Genomic DNA, 15,600 nt, shown 5'->3' on the forward strand with positions numbered 1-15,600 from the left:
ACTAAAATTACTCCCATTCGGGGAATAATATTGCCATGCCAAAAAGCACTCCTTTTTTCGATAATTTTACCCCGGAGTAACTCCCCGGTAAAATCAAGCCCCGGTGTAAAAGTACCACCCCTGATAATGCGGGGTGATGTGATAATATTATGACCAAGTGTAAAATAAGGAATGCATTTAAACAATGTATTGAAACACCAACAATTGATTAACGAATGGTACCTGAGCATCAGCAGGTACATCTTAATTTGGACGCACTTCCAGTGATGGCGCATTGCGGCCGACAGGGACGTAATTTTGCTTCCTAGTTGAGAAGCGGCGTCTCAACTGGGAGGCAAAACTTCGTCTCTGCCGGCCGCAATGCGAAATCACTGGAAGGACGTTCAAGGTCACAACTCACAAGGGCGTTATGGTTAACACTGAGGCTAACGAATAACATCTTCGCACAGAACCACCGCCACGGATGGCAGATAAAACGAGTGTGTATGGTTAACACTAAGGCTAACGAATAACATCTGCGCACAGAACCACCGCCACGGATGGCATATAAAACGAGCGTGATCTGGGCTATGAAAGACGTACTGAGACTCATTGGCGTACTGAGACCGCCGCAGCTGAATTAGTCATAATACAGAGGCTCCAGTAGTGTGAGCCACACGTTCCGAGTCACTTGAGCCACAGGTGAGCCACAAGTCACGAGTCACTTGAACCACAGGTGAGCCACAGGTCGCCAGTCATTCGAAGTGGGCATCTCCGATGCTGGTTCTACACTACCTGGGTAACCTCCCACACCTTCTGTGATAAGCCAGATAGGTTTACATCGAATCCCACACTCCGGTAAAGAATCTCGAACAGGGCCCTGCAGGGCCCCGTGAACTTTGTGTAGAAGACAGCGTGGGCGGCCGTCATTAGGGCCACGGCCTCCAACCTGGTGGCCGGCAGTTGGCAGACCACCACACCGTCCACCGATAGTTCCTCACCTGCCTGACGAACCCCGTTTCTCGGATCCGCCAAGGTGCCAATGGTTGTTCCACAACCATAGGCAAGTAGAGCTAGCAGCTCGTCGTCTGCCGTGAAAAAGAATATTGCAGTCAGTTGGCATCAATGCATATCGTACAAATAAACGTAAAGGAAACCTAGGAGAGAAACAAGGAACCGCGTTCGTACAGTAGCTGGCTATGCCATCTACAGTATCTGGAGACGATTTGCTTCTTCCTGATTTCTTTTCACTCTCAAAATCGTAGTACGATGCGTAGTACGTTTGCGTAGTACGATACACTCTTACAACTAAACGTGGTCGGCACAATTACAAAATAATTATACGTCGTTAAAATATTTCAGTGAAATAAGAAATTAGTACCCGATGTTCCGCTGTCATGGTTAAGTATGGAGTGCAAGTAGGTATCAAACTGCATGTAACTGTGGTATATTTGGAGACAATGAAGACAAACATGAATGGAGACAACCTGAATGGAGACAACCATGACTTTTCAATATCACTAGAGTTAAACAACACTTTTTGACTAATAGCAAAACCAACGATTGGCTGTCCAAAGGTAAGGTACAACATGTTGTCCCGCCCGTCGTTAATTAAAGTGCCACCTTTTTACGGTTTTCGGTTCAAAACGGTTTTCAGTAGACCTGACCCACCTATGACCTACCCTGAAGTCCGTTTCCCGAAATTCGTCCTAGTTTTCGAGATATCCGCATTCGAACTTCACATTGATGCATCACAAAAAAGTGTGGGAGATGGGATTTTAACATGGTAATGTTACATTCCCATATTCCACACATTTGTGATGGCTTTAATCTGAAGTCCAATTGCGGATATCTCGAAAACTAGGCCGAATTTCGGGAAACAGACTTCAGGGTAGGTCATAGGTGGGTTAGGTCTAGTGAAAACCGTTTTGTGTAAAAAAAAGGTGGCAGTCTTCCTTTAAGCCAAAAAAAATCATCAAGAAAATAAACAGTTGTCCTGCCCTCTGCTATTAATGTATTACGCCATTGGGATATGTGAAACGTCATTTCTCCATCGTGCAGGAAGAAGCATGCGTGGGAAATACCTTCCTACACTTGGTCTTGGCTAATGTTTTGGCGTGACCTCGTATTTATCGAAAATACCTCGGGCCTAACTTTGCATTCGCTAAAAAAAAAATCAGTCAGATCTAAACATTATTCCAGCCCTGGCCAGGAATATATTGTCTACGATGATCGGTTCGAGCCCAGTTATATAGAAGAAGAGTATCCCCCCCCCCCGGCACGATTGTTGCTAGCGGAACACCTCATCCGAAAAGGTGTGCTTGTGCCCGTTCAAAACTCACCGTCTTTGTCGGCCGGCTCCACGTTTATCATCGTCTGGGCACACTTCTTCGTGGTATGTCTGATTTTGTGCAGGACATGCTCCTTCACGTCCTCCTCGAGCCCCATGATCATTCCCAAGTCAGTCCACACCTGGAAACATCGCAAAATCACATTAAAGGGACCCTCCCACCTTAACATTAGATTTGAGTTGAGATAGCCAAAATGGGGTCCCTGGCTCACAATTACCGGTTTCGGCACTCACAACATCGAGAAATGCCTTAAATCGGAAATATTCAATTTCAAAATTGCAGCATTTTGATTCAGAGGGGCTAATGCATAGGAATACCCCTCTGAATGTGTGACGTCAGCGCAGATATCTAACGATTTTTAAATGTTTGACTAAAACGTTTTGTAGCACGCGGTGGTATATGCTGCTTTGCGCGCAGCAAATGCCGCACTTTCAAATAAAGTCGCTATAGGAACAGCGGAGATCCCAAAAAGTAAACAAAAGTAAAAGTCTAATATCTTGAAAACCGGTGAATATTTTTCGGTGAAATTTGGTAGATATTCGTTTTCGCTCTTTCTGAACCGAGCGACATCACTTTCATGCCAATTCATTAACTTTTTTGAAGGTGGGAGGGTCCCTTTAATGAATGGAATTAACATCAAGCAACATCAAGTGAACATTATATCATTGTGGAAGGTCAGGTCAGGTAAGTTAGGTACTCCAGCTCACAAAAAGTTTGAAAGCGCGCCACGTCAAGTGTCAACCTCTGGTGATCTTTTACCTGATAAAAATGACTGGAATGCTTTCGTCATGGTTTGTGACAAGATTCCCAACTCCGCCTTGAGCGTTTCGTTACGGTTACGTTGCTTAGGACCCGCCAAGTTAGATGGGAGGGGGGGGTGACTTCCCAGCAGGCGGTAGAAAAACCAGAGGGAGTGGGTTAAAAATTATACAAATTTTCCGGATGTTTTCCTATCCAATGGTGTTCCCTGATAGCGCGGATATAAAATGGTGCCACTAATTATATAGTTAGTTCAGTTCAACCATACCCCGTTAAAGAGTTTCAAAATTCCTTTACCGTTACATCACGCTGCCGTGCTGGCGGGAAAAAAGTTCCCACGCATTCATAATACACAGGAAGATGGTGATCATCTGGGTCAACTGGCGAGCTTATAATTGGGAAGTTTATAAAAAAACACGTTTACATGAATGTTTGAAGCCCCGTTTCTCGATAATCCACCCTTAAAAGGCACAGATGTCAAATGTGACATTTTAACTACACCACGCTTACGCATAGCCACTGTGACGTCACCGTGGCGGTCAAATTTTCCTACTGAACTACCCTGTTAGTAAAGGAATCTCGAGTTCAATCACACATAACATTAGACAAGACTTTTAAATACCGAATAAAGCAACACTTACGGCAGCTTCGCTGTACATACATATCCAGGAATATCTCCTTCATCTCCTCGCCAGTCTTCCGGTTTCGGTTGCTCGTGAGGCATATCCGCCGAACCTCGAAGGAATCTTTGAGAACAGATGTCTTGTGAGTGACATCGGCGTGTTTTAGCTTGGCACTGAACTTGGCGGTTTCGGTGCAGATGTCTAGCTGCGACTTCTTCGTTTTGGGAAACATCCTCGACCCCGGCATCCCCTCTTCAGCTGCCGCACGCATTTTCACAACGATGCCCCTGGCTCGTCTTTCCGTGTCGATGACGGCGTTGCTCAATGCTCAATGGCTTTCGACAGTTCTTGAATCTGTTCCGAAGTTTCTGTCGGAAGCTGTTCTTCCGCAGAGTCACCTTTGAGAAAGAAAAGAACCGTTTTTTTTTAAATTTCATGGACAGCTTTATCAGGCAGTGAACACTGAACAAGATATAAATACGTTCATTAAACGTGTTTTCTTCTATCGTGATATTATTGGGAGGATAGAAACAACAAAAAGTAGATGTCCGGATATGACCGTTTTAACAATTTGTTTTGTTTGTTTGTAACCAGGGTTGTATACCAATCAAGTCGATTGAATTGATTGATTTGATTCAACGCGTATTTTGAGTTGATTGGATTGAGTCGATTGACTTTTCGAGATGACTGGTTGACTGACTCGTTTGACTTTAGCGACTGGTTGACTGATTTGATTCCCGAAAATTAGAGTGACTCGTATGATTGAGTCGATTGAATGGAAAGTTGAAATAAGTTTTAGTTGACAAAAAATAATGACACCAATTGATGACATCAAAGATCACAAAACTACACTGAAAACTGCTTGTCATCACAACTGCAATATGGGGTAGATGGTCAAATAAAGAACAGGGCCTAAACATGAACAGCCAACTTTGACTTTCAACTGCAATAACTGCTCCAATCCTGTGATAGAACCTGGCCATGGATGAGATAATACCTGGCGATGCACCTACCTACCTTTCTGCACTCAGCAGGAAACTTTTTTTTAATCCAGATGATAAAGTGCAAGGCCCTATATACTAATAAAGTGTGATTAATTAATAATTCACACCTCCACATCTCCTCAGAAACAACCCACTGAACTCTATAAATATCTGAAACCCCTACAAAAATAACTGAAACAAAAGCGTCGTTTTCGTCTCGTTAATTACGTTTACGTAAATTAATAGCTAATTTGCTGCATTGTTTAATTTGCAGCAGAACGTTTGTTGATCCTTTTTTCCTGAGAGCCTAAGCATAACATGTTTAATATATTTAATTTCCCTTAAAATATTTTACCGAATATTATTAAGTGGTTTCATTTCAAATGAAATAATAATTAAAACGAAATTGGTGTTGTACAACCGATTTATTTTATGATGACCTACCATACTACATGATAATCAATGACGTCATCTTACCAAAAAATCAAAAGACGTAGAATAAGGATTTATAAAAGCTTAGCATACTTATCGGCAAAACGTTTTGTCCAACGTTTTCTTTGTTTTTTCGCAGTCGCACCGTGCCGTTTTCGCGTTTTAATTTGTACCTACTTCCTTTGTCTTTAACTTATTCTGTGGTTCCAGAGTCCCTGTCCTTTCCATTTCCTTTTAAATATATTTTTAATGCTCATCCCTATCCCCCAGTCCTAACAGTTTCAAATTGTATTGCAATAAAATGTTTTGAATTCTTCACACATAACCTATCTACCTTCGTTGGTACTGTTGGTAGCCAGTGACACATCTAGGCAGGTAAGTAGGTACCTACCTGCTTTCCTGCTGTCTTCATAAAGCATACCTAATGAAGTTGTCAAATTTGTAGCACATTTTCAACACTTTCATAATATGGTGTCAGTGTGGCATGAAACCTAGCTAGGTTCATTATGTTCAGGCCCAGGGTTCAATTCAGAAGAGCTCCGCATAACTCACATAATGATAAGAGACAGACGGGGGCTTTACATGGGGTAGATGGCCTGATGACTTAGCTGGAATATGGCCAAAATTAAATTGACAACTTTTAGGTGAAAGGTGGTGATTTGGGTTAAGGGGCGTTTGTTGAAGTCAACTACTGGGTTATTTTGCACCCATTAAATGAAACTTCTGCTCCAATTCTACCCATTGAACCTCAATATCATGATCCACCTGTCCATCACTATGTATCCTTCCTTATTACATAGAAACTTTGAATGGCATGGCAATTTATAATTTTAAATGACAATATTTTTATGTTTCTTCTGTAGGTAGGTAGGTAGGTAGGTAGGTACACCAGACTGCTATGGACACTTTTCCAAGTTGGTGGGGCAAAAAACCTAATGTATATCTTGGTTTGAGTCGTTTGATTGAGTTGATTGATTCCTTTCATTGTCGCGTTTGAGTCGATTGAATCAATTCCCGAAAACTGCTCTGACTTGATTGATTTGATTGGTTTCCCAAATTTGTCGTGATTGAATTGATTGCTATTGATTGAGTCGTATACAACCCTGTTTGTAACAACAATTTGTCAATTTGTTTTGACAATTTGTCTTCCAGAATTTCATCATCGCGGAAATCTTCGTCCGCAAATCTACGTCAACGCATTTCTTGGATTGTATGGTCATACTACGGATTACTGTTAAGTCATACTAACAAAACACAAAGTATACAGTAATTTCAGCTTTACCTTCGAGGACTGGGACGCTTGCTCGGTTCTCTGACAGAAGGCCTTGGTTCTGACGACTTGAGCACAATGGCGGTCGCGAATGGTCGCGAACTGAAGAGACGTTCCGAAAATATTATTCTTGGAATAATACTGTGCTGGACGAATATATTAATCACTTTTAGATTAGTTATGTCACAACGGAATAGGATTATCAAGAAAGTGATACAGTATTGCTTGAAATACGCTCCCGAATACTCCCGAAGAATAATGTTAGTAATGCTACCACATAATATTACTCCATGGTTATAAAATTATTGTCCGGACATGATAGTTTTATCACGAAGGAAGTAATTTTTACACCTACATGAGAATAGTTTTATTCTGTCGCGTCAATTTGTCAGCCGTAATGGAGTATAAAAATTACCCTAATTACTCCACAGCGGTTTATTTTTATGCAGTTTTGATAAAAGTACTCTAGCTGTCAATTTTATTACCATCTAATGGGAGTTCAGCACAAATATATTCCAATGACCTTGTTTATCACTGTGAAGTAAGCTAAAATTACCCCATGCCTCTTTGAGACTGATATAAATTTATAACCCGAAAGAATAAAAAGGACACGTGATAAAATTAGAAGATAAAATTACCACTTGCTAAAACACAAAAGAGATGATTATAGTACCAGGTTTAAGAATAACTTTCAAAAACGCCCTTAATGCAATGCAGAGAGTAAGAATACGCTACAAAACATAATCATTATATGCCATTGGTGCGTGACTATTCGCCAAACTGGAGTGGAAAAACTCCAAAAATAACTCTCTAGGTGTAAGTTTTTTTTCAGTGCAAGGGCACGGCGACAGGGCGGCACGCGACGACACCCGACTCGGGCCACGAAAAACGACACCAAATCCACGTGTCACGCTCGCGGCACCGGAACAGCGGTCTAATTGTTTGAGGGGTAGCTTCAGAAATTCGGGTGAGGGGCAGTTTTCGATGTGTTCGGGCATGCCAAGAGCAATTTGAACTGACGTCTGACAATTCTGAATAAGTTATCGAATAATAACGGGATAAAGGGATTCGATTATGTGAATGCAGCTCAAGTGAGGCCCTCCGAAAGCTAAATCATTCCTAAATTAGCCTTCGTTTACTTCAAATGCAATGCATTCATTACTTCATTTGTCAATTATGCAATTCAATGATGAAATTAACTGCTTCAATTTGCTATTTGAAACAGTGGGCCTTGAAATTTTACTTCTGTTAGGTCGAGCTGCATTGTGATGCCCCCGTTTGTCTCTTAATTTCTAACGCAAAGAATCGGATCCTAGTCCGTCGGCTGGTCAGGTCAATGGGAGCGAGAAGCTCCGTTGCCTGATATGCAATAGGCTGTATCGGTCGCTGGTCAAGAGCCAAGCTGTTCTAAACGACAAAGCTTCTGCCCTGGAGCGATTCCCGTGATCGCAATAACACTTTTGCAATTTGTATCCCCAGTATCCCAGCTCCAGCAAACCCGAGATCACTCAGACAAGCTTATCAATGATTGATTCAAGACAGTTTCCATGAGCTTTCTTTTGCTTATTTATGGTTCGCAATTCCGTTATTCATTCGTGAAGCCACTAGCCAGCTCCAATCTACAAATTATCAAGTAAAAAAAAGATGGAAAAAGTACTGATAGAATTTCGAGAATTGCAGGAATGATATTTTGATGAGATAAACGCTCAGCATTGCCACGGAGCACTTCAAAGCCCCTCCAGATCACCCCCAATCTCATCAAATGGCTGTCCGACCCGCATCTCTGAAACCAAGCCGCCCACCATCCTCACCACGACAACAGAGCTCAAATAGACGGCTAATGGAGAGTTGGACCCGGCACGGGCAGCCACAGCAACAAAACGCCTTTGAGCTGTGGTCTGTCCCGCACAATCCCACAGGACGAGACTGGGGCAACAGTGTGTGTGTGGGGGGGGGGGGGGGGTGGAGAGGAACAGCCGGTGGGGGGGGGGGGGACGCAGCGTGACACCAGCACCACCCGCAGAGACAATCGTCACTCAGTGACAGTGGAGAAACAAGGACTGATGACGTCACAAGACCAAACGACATGAATGTTATGTTACACAGCTGCCGTGGGTCAAACCCAGAGCGAGAGAAAACCTAGGTTACATGGGATTGGTGAGTCGAAACCGGAAAAGCAAGCGTATAGGTGTAGAAGCATAGTTTCGTACCTACTGTATCGAAGTATAGAATGTTCGAAATGCCAAATAATGTGGCGTGGCAACTGGCAAGTAGTCGACCCAATCATATTCAGCGGGACCACTGGCATGATATACTGCATGCCCTGTCGGCATTTGAAAGTGAAAGCCAGCTTTTTTCAAACTTTGTGTGATTTAAATGTTATGAGCGGGTTTGCTGTCTTCACTGAAAACCAAAATGAATCTCCTGATGCCCTGATCATGGAAGTCTATACCCCAATTATTCCCTTTTGATCTCTTCATTATACCTATGGGGTATATTCATGGAATCGCAATTGGCTTCATATTCCCATGATATTCTCTCGTCCTCCATGAATTATTGATTCTCTCCTAATAAGCTCTTGATATCACCCTGTGAGAACCATATCATGCCATTAATACCCCAAATGATTCTGCATGATTCCGTGCGTATAAGATGCTGTTGATACCCCAGTCGCTGATAGTTATGCCTTTATGATTCTCTATCTATTCTTGCAATATACCCTTTCATTGCCCAGAGGGTATCTTGACGGAATCACAGGGAGGCTCATATTCCCTTGAGATGCTTTCTTATTCTTCTGTTATGCTTCCTTTGCCTGATTCTTTCAAAATACTCTTGATATCACCCGAGTAGAACCATATTATTCCTCAATGATTCTTCGTTGGAAGCATCAGGAACGCGCCAAAGGTCCGCCATTTTTCTCCGCCATTTCCGGTGATCAGTGAAGAGCGGTGTTGGGTGCTGTGTGGTTGCGAGTGGTGCCATTTTTAGGCTGGAATTGAGGCTTATTGAGGGTGAGTACCATCCTTAGCAGGAACTCATATGACGATGAAATATATGACGGGAGACGAGTTTCGACATCGTGGTCGAAGAAACAGTGGTGGCCAGCGCCCAGTGCCTTGAAAAGGCACTCCTTCTCTTCGGGGTCGCCCACTACGTCTTCAACCAGAAAGTGTCCCGTGCATCGCGCTCCACGATGTGGTTCATCGTCCACGACATCATGGGGCTGCCGGCAGAGTCAACAGCGACGGTGGACGCGCTGAAAAATCTGTCGGTGCTGACAGCATAGTGTGCCCGCGCAGTGAGGTAAGCCCAGGGGCGGAGTGGAGACGGAGTGATGGACGGAGATGATGGAGACGGACGTGATGGCCCGCCCCACAGGGAAAGGGGTCACAAGCGGCATGGGTGGGCCTGTTGACATCCTGTGGCAGCCCCTGGGCTACGTTGTCGGACTTTCTTGAGGTCAGGGAGGGGGAACTCGTAGGAGCCACACGCTCAACTTTCGTTGTGTAGCAAAGGTGGGGAAAACCACGCCATTTGAAGGGGCACCGGTTGTTTTGCGACTCCTTCGTAAGAGGGAACGGTCATCGTAGAAGAGCCAGCGGCGCTTCTCGTGTGTCATGTGTTTTTTACGGCCTGGATCTCAACATGTGATATGGCATTTGTTATATGAGGCGTGTGCGTGACGTATGTTTAATATGTATAGTACAAATTGAATGTCTCTTGGCAACTACAGGGTCTTTCATAATGAATGTTACTTTTGAACATTTAGTTAGGAGCTCTTAATGTATCACTTCCGCGTGAATTTTATATGCGTATTGTTGCAAATTGATTAGGGTTTTGTCCCCAAAAATAAAAAATTCACAACGCCAATTTTCCTTCACGGAAAAGCAGAGTATGTCGACACCACTAAAACGCATTACGGATTACGGTCGACGGACAAGTCTTCATCCATTGGCTCTCCCCTGGGTCAACACTGAACGGGGTGGCTTACCTCAGGCTGCTCAAGGAATGCTTCTGCCTCAGGTCAGGGACAAGGTTCAAAGAGACGGCCTGTGGTTCCAGCAGGATGGTGCCCAGTGCACACCATGGCAGCTGTTGCGCCAGTGGCTGATCGAGAATTTCGAAGAGCGCGTTATCAGCCGCCTCACCGAGCGACCATGGCCACCACGGAGTCCTGACCTCTCCCCGCTGAACTACTGGCTTTGGGGAGTCGCATTGGCAGATCTGAGACAAAACCCTCTTGCAGCCGTCCACTGTGAACCACAGTGGAGAGGTTTACTGAAAGCCTGGACCCAGACGTTGTGAGGCGCGGGGTCGACACCTTCGTCAGAGGGCCGAAACGTGTGCCTTAATTAAGGGCGATACAGTGGAAAATTCCTGAGGAGCATTAAAATGAAAGTTGTGTGTGCAAAAACGCTAATGTGTTTCTGTTTCATGTGATGGTACATATTACATGAGGAACATATATGTCCTGAGAAATAGCTCTTTCAAAAGTAACATTCATTATGAAAGACCCTGTAGGAAGCTGTGATTTTGAAATGAATGCAGAGGCAGTTGTCTTTCCAATCAATACAGTACGTTTTTCTTATACACACAAGCGTATCGTGGTTGCTGTTGGTGTGGCTGAGCGTCGATGGCATGGGCGGATCCAGGAAACTCAGAGGAAGGGCGAAGGTGGTTACATAAATGGCGTCTCTTACCTTTGTGTGGGTAAAGAAATCAGTGCGCTAGGTATCTCATGGGGATCTCACGAGGAATAGCATGACCCCGCGAGCCCATCCCTTGATCCGCCACTGCGGAACGAAGCATCAATGGGGTATATAGAGAGCATCAAAGGAGCATCAATGTGGTGTATAGAGAGCATCAAATCAGCATCAATGGGGTATATAAAGAGCATCAATGGGGTATGTAGAGAGCATCAAAGGAGCATCAATGGGGTATATAGAGAGCATCAAAGGAGCATCAATGGGGTTTATAGCAAGCATCAAAGGAGCATCAACGGGGTATATAGATAGCATCAAAGGAGCATAGATTGGGTTTACACGGAGCATCCGAACTATGCTAGGGGGCATCAAAGGGGCATAGAGGAGAATCAGGGGGAATACACTAGGCATTTCGTAAGAATAATGGAGGCATAACCACATAATCATTTTGATTCCACTTAGCCATCCAACAGGCATATTAGGGTAATAATGTTGGGATATTGGGGGTATCTAAGGCCAAAAAGGTGCTACTTGAAGTATATTACGGGAATAATTGGGGTTTCGTTTTAGACCATTCTCCTAATATCACCCCCCCCCCCCCCGGAATCATTTTAGTTTTCAGTGTTTGAATAAGCAAGTGGGTACGTTACTAAGCGTCATTTTGGGCGTGTACACACTTTTCGAAACTGCTAAAACTTGTTTTTACCGGACGGTCGTCTAAATAGGAATTCCAAATTTAGCATAACACAAAAAAAACGTTTTCTGCGTGATGACACTGACAGTGCCGTAAATGTTCCATTCAAGCAGACCTCGGATCAGACGTCATGCTTGTCGCGGGATATGCTTCTCCAGAAGGGACAAAGCTGATTGTGAGAGATTCGTTGGAGCCCACATTTGTGCTACGAGTGCAGTACGCCACCAGCTATTACTGACAAAATTACCAGCTGCACAGATCGAGCACCAGTTCCACTGCAGAGAGCACCAGCTGTACTGAAATTGTTTACTGAGGAAAGCATGGGCAGCATTGGAAGAACGTGCTGCTCTGGAATGAACACCGCCTTTACTAAAACGAGCACCAGCTTCAGTAGAAAGAGCACTAGCCGCACCGGGCCAGCACTAGTTTCACTGTATAGAACACCAGCTGCACCAAAAGGAGCACCAGTTGAACTTGAATGAGACTAGCTGCAATATGTTGAACACCAGCTGCACGAATTCGCCCATTCAGCCGGATTTCAGTGTGACACATAACTCACCATTAGCTTTGAATTCTGCGACGCAACTCCAAACTGCAGTTAATTACATCTACATACGGTGTCCATCCAGTCAAGGTTATAAGACAGGCAACAGTTCTTAGCAAAGTTAGGAAAAGCATTCTTCTGACGGCAGCACGATTTGGGAGTGACCTTGTCGTCATAATCCCAACTGAACTTGGTCTTTGAATAAGCAAGTGGGTACGTTACTAAGTGTCATTTTGGGTGTGTACACACTTTTCGAAACTGCTAAAACTTGTTTTTACCGGACGGTCGTCTAAATAGGAATTCCAAATTTAGCATAACACAAAAAAAAACGTTTTCTGCGTGATGACGACAAAATTACCAGCTGCACAGATCGAGCACCAGTTCTACTGCAGAGAGCACCAGCTGTTCTGAAATTGTTTACTGAGGAAAGCATGGGCAGCATTGGAAGAACGTGCTGCTCTGGAATGAACACCGCCTTTACTAAAACGAGCACCAGCTTCAGTAGAAAGAGCACTAGCCGCACCGGGCCAGCACTAGTTTCACTGTATAGAACACCAGCTGCACCAAAAGGAGCACCAGTTGAACTTGAATGAGACTAGCTGCAATATGTTGAACACCAGCTGCACGAATTCGCCCATTCAGCCGGATTTCAGTGTGACACATAACTCACCATCAGCTTTGAATTCTGCGACGCAACTCCAAACTGCAACACATTATAGTTAATTACATCTACATACGGTGTCCATCCAGTCAAGGTTATAAGACAGGCAACAGTTCTTAGCAAAGTTAGGAAAAGCATTCTTCTGACGGCGGCACGATTTGGGAGTGACCTTGTCGTCATAATCCCAACTGAACTTGGGGCACTGGCCGTATGCCGTTCAATATGCCGACTCCCAGCCTGCAATAACCAGCAATGGGCGTCGTGAAAAGTTGTGACGTCGGCCTGGCGCCCGGTCAGACTGCAGAAATGTCCGCTGAATCGGGTCGGCCCGCGTGCCGCTTTCAGATGCCGTCTCACGCTGTCAGAGCGCAGATCGACTGTGAACGCTGCCCGGACGGCCGAATATTGCCCGGCAAGCACCAACGATTGCCGGGGGGGGGACGAAGCCGTGGGGGGGACGGCCAAATGGCATCTGTGCTGGGGAATCAACGCACGTTTGGGCCAGCTCAGCGGGGCTCAATTCTCAATGGAGCTCGATAAATGGCACTGGGCTTTCACTGCTTTGAAATTTAGAAATGAAAAATAAACAAGAAGTAAAAACCGTGATGTCAATAAACTTCATGATAAGGCAGCGATGACAAATTTCTATCAAGGAAGTGGTATTAACTTGTTACAGGAGCATTCGAAAAATTAGGCGGTCATCATGCACTGTTATATACCAGCGATCGTGCAAGTCTTGCTTACCCCAGCTCCCACGGTTTCTCTGTCTTGGGAGAGACCCTGGAACCTGTGATCATGACAGTGTCACTGACATCGATACTGCACGAATCGGACGGCGATTACTGAACCCACAGGCTGGCTTGAAATCACTTCACCGTACAGAAATTCAAACAAATGAGGCGACCTAAGCTGGTATCATGGCTGGTCCGCAATGTGACCGAGGATCGATGGACGTAAATGATGCATTCGAGATCTGACAAATGTCGGCAGCACATCCGAGTGTCGGCATACATCGGCAATATCGCCAGAGACAGAAATGTGTTAGTGATACATTGGTGGGCTATTGCAGCATGCGTCACTAATCCATCTGAACACTGAAATGTGACAGTGATGTATTGGGGCACTGACGGACATGAGTCTGAAGATATAAGACAAACTAACAACTGCTAATTACCATCATCAAACATCGATCTAAATAAACATCGAGACATTGGTCGTAGTTTAGTGTGTAGACTGTTGAGTCCATGAGTCTTACCGAGGCTCGATAAGTCTTTGAGAAGGTGCCAAGTGCTGCATCCCTCTACGTTTCTGTTTCGTTTTCGTTTCATATATATTTCATTTCCGTTTCGTTTCCGTTCCGTTTCCGTTCCGTTTCCGTTCCGTTTCCGTTCCGTTCCCGTTCCGTTTCCGTTCCGTTTCCGTTCCGTTTCCGTTCCGTTTCCGTTCCGTTTCCGTTCCGTTTCCGTTCCGTTTCCGTTCCGTTTCCGGATCATTTCCGTTTCGTTTCCGGGTCATTTCCGTTTCTTTTCCATCGTTTCCGTTTCGTTTTTGGTTTCGATTCCGTTTTGTTTCTGTTTTCCCTTTCGCTTCGTTATCGTTTCGTTTCCGTTTCTTTTCTGCCTTGTTTCCGGGTCTGTTCCATTTCGTCCGCTTTCGCCCCGTTTCCGTTCCCGATTATATCATATTGTCCAATTTCAGATTTAATTTGACTCTCCGATTGCGTATACGTCGCCCACTTCCTCTTCACTCATTTCCACGCCCGGTTTTCATTTCATATCCCTACTGTCTCCGTTTTCATTCCTTTTCGTCCATGTCCCATTTTTGTTTCGTTTCCAATGCGCCCTCGTTCCGCCCTGGCCACCCGTTTCCTTCGGCCGTTTCCCGTCTGCGTTTCCGTCGTGTTTTCCATCTGCGCCACCAGCGTGTTTTCCCATAGACGGGCGACAAAGCCACCAGCTCCAATGAGGCGGATACAACGCTCGGACGCACATACATATACCCTGCCCCTTCTACCCCCCCCCCCCCTCCCCCATCCTGGCATCGGCCACCACCCTGTGGGCGGTCACGTGTCCACTGCCCGGGGCATTAAGTCGGTCACGTGACGTCTGCAGTCGATATCTCGCCGCCGATCGCCAATGCCAGCATATGTTGGAGTTGGACTGCTGGCTGACCGGGTGACCGGATCGTATCTCTGGGACGTGGCAGGCCTTCTCATCACATATGCACGTGCGCTAAGCTGGAAGCGGTTAGGGCGGGTCTCCGTTGACGCGAGGCACATTGGCGATAGGGCGATGAGGCAATGCAGATAGGATGTGACTGGTAGAAAGACGTGGAAGGGTAGGTACGATGTGCAATGTAGGTGCGTATGGGTGCATTCCGACGTAGGCATAGCGTCTTTGAATGTCTACACTGAGAAAAAAATTATTCCCTAGGGGTGTTTTACGGGTGCCAGACACCATTGGAGGTGTCATCGAACACCCAGATTGGTGTTGAAAAATGTTGTTTAGGGAATCATTAAGGTGTACAGCACCACGATGACACCCTTTCAAGTGTTCGTTCGCATGCGAGCGTTTAGATATACCTTAATGGGATTCAGCATGA

At 45.0% G+C, this 15,600-nt stretch overlaps 1 long non-coding RNA gene across 1 annotated transcript; it reads right to left on the minus strand.

Annotated features, from left to right (window-relative positions):
• Positions 1–844: 844 nt before the first annotated feature.
• Positions 845–6,526, minus strand: LOC122391699. Its single transcript, XR_006258403.1, has 3 exons — positions 6,410–6,526; positions 2,322–2,451; positions 845–1,067 (listed from the first exon to the last, which is right to left on the minus strand). It is a non-coding gene; the product is annotated as an uncharacterized LOC122391699 (long non-coding RNA).
• Between the last annotated feature and the right edge of the window lie 9,074 nt (positions 6,527–15,600).

Source organism: Amphibalanus amphitrite, unplaced genomic scaffold, assembly GCF_019059575.1.
Source record: "Amphibalanus amphitrite isolate SeventyFive unplaced genomic scaffold, NRLGWU_Aamphi_draft 000450F_arrow, whole genome shotgun sequence".
Lineage (NCBI taxonomy): Eukaryota > Metazoa > Arthropoda > Thecostraca > Balanomorpha > Balanidae > Amphibalanus > Amphibalanus amphitrite.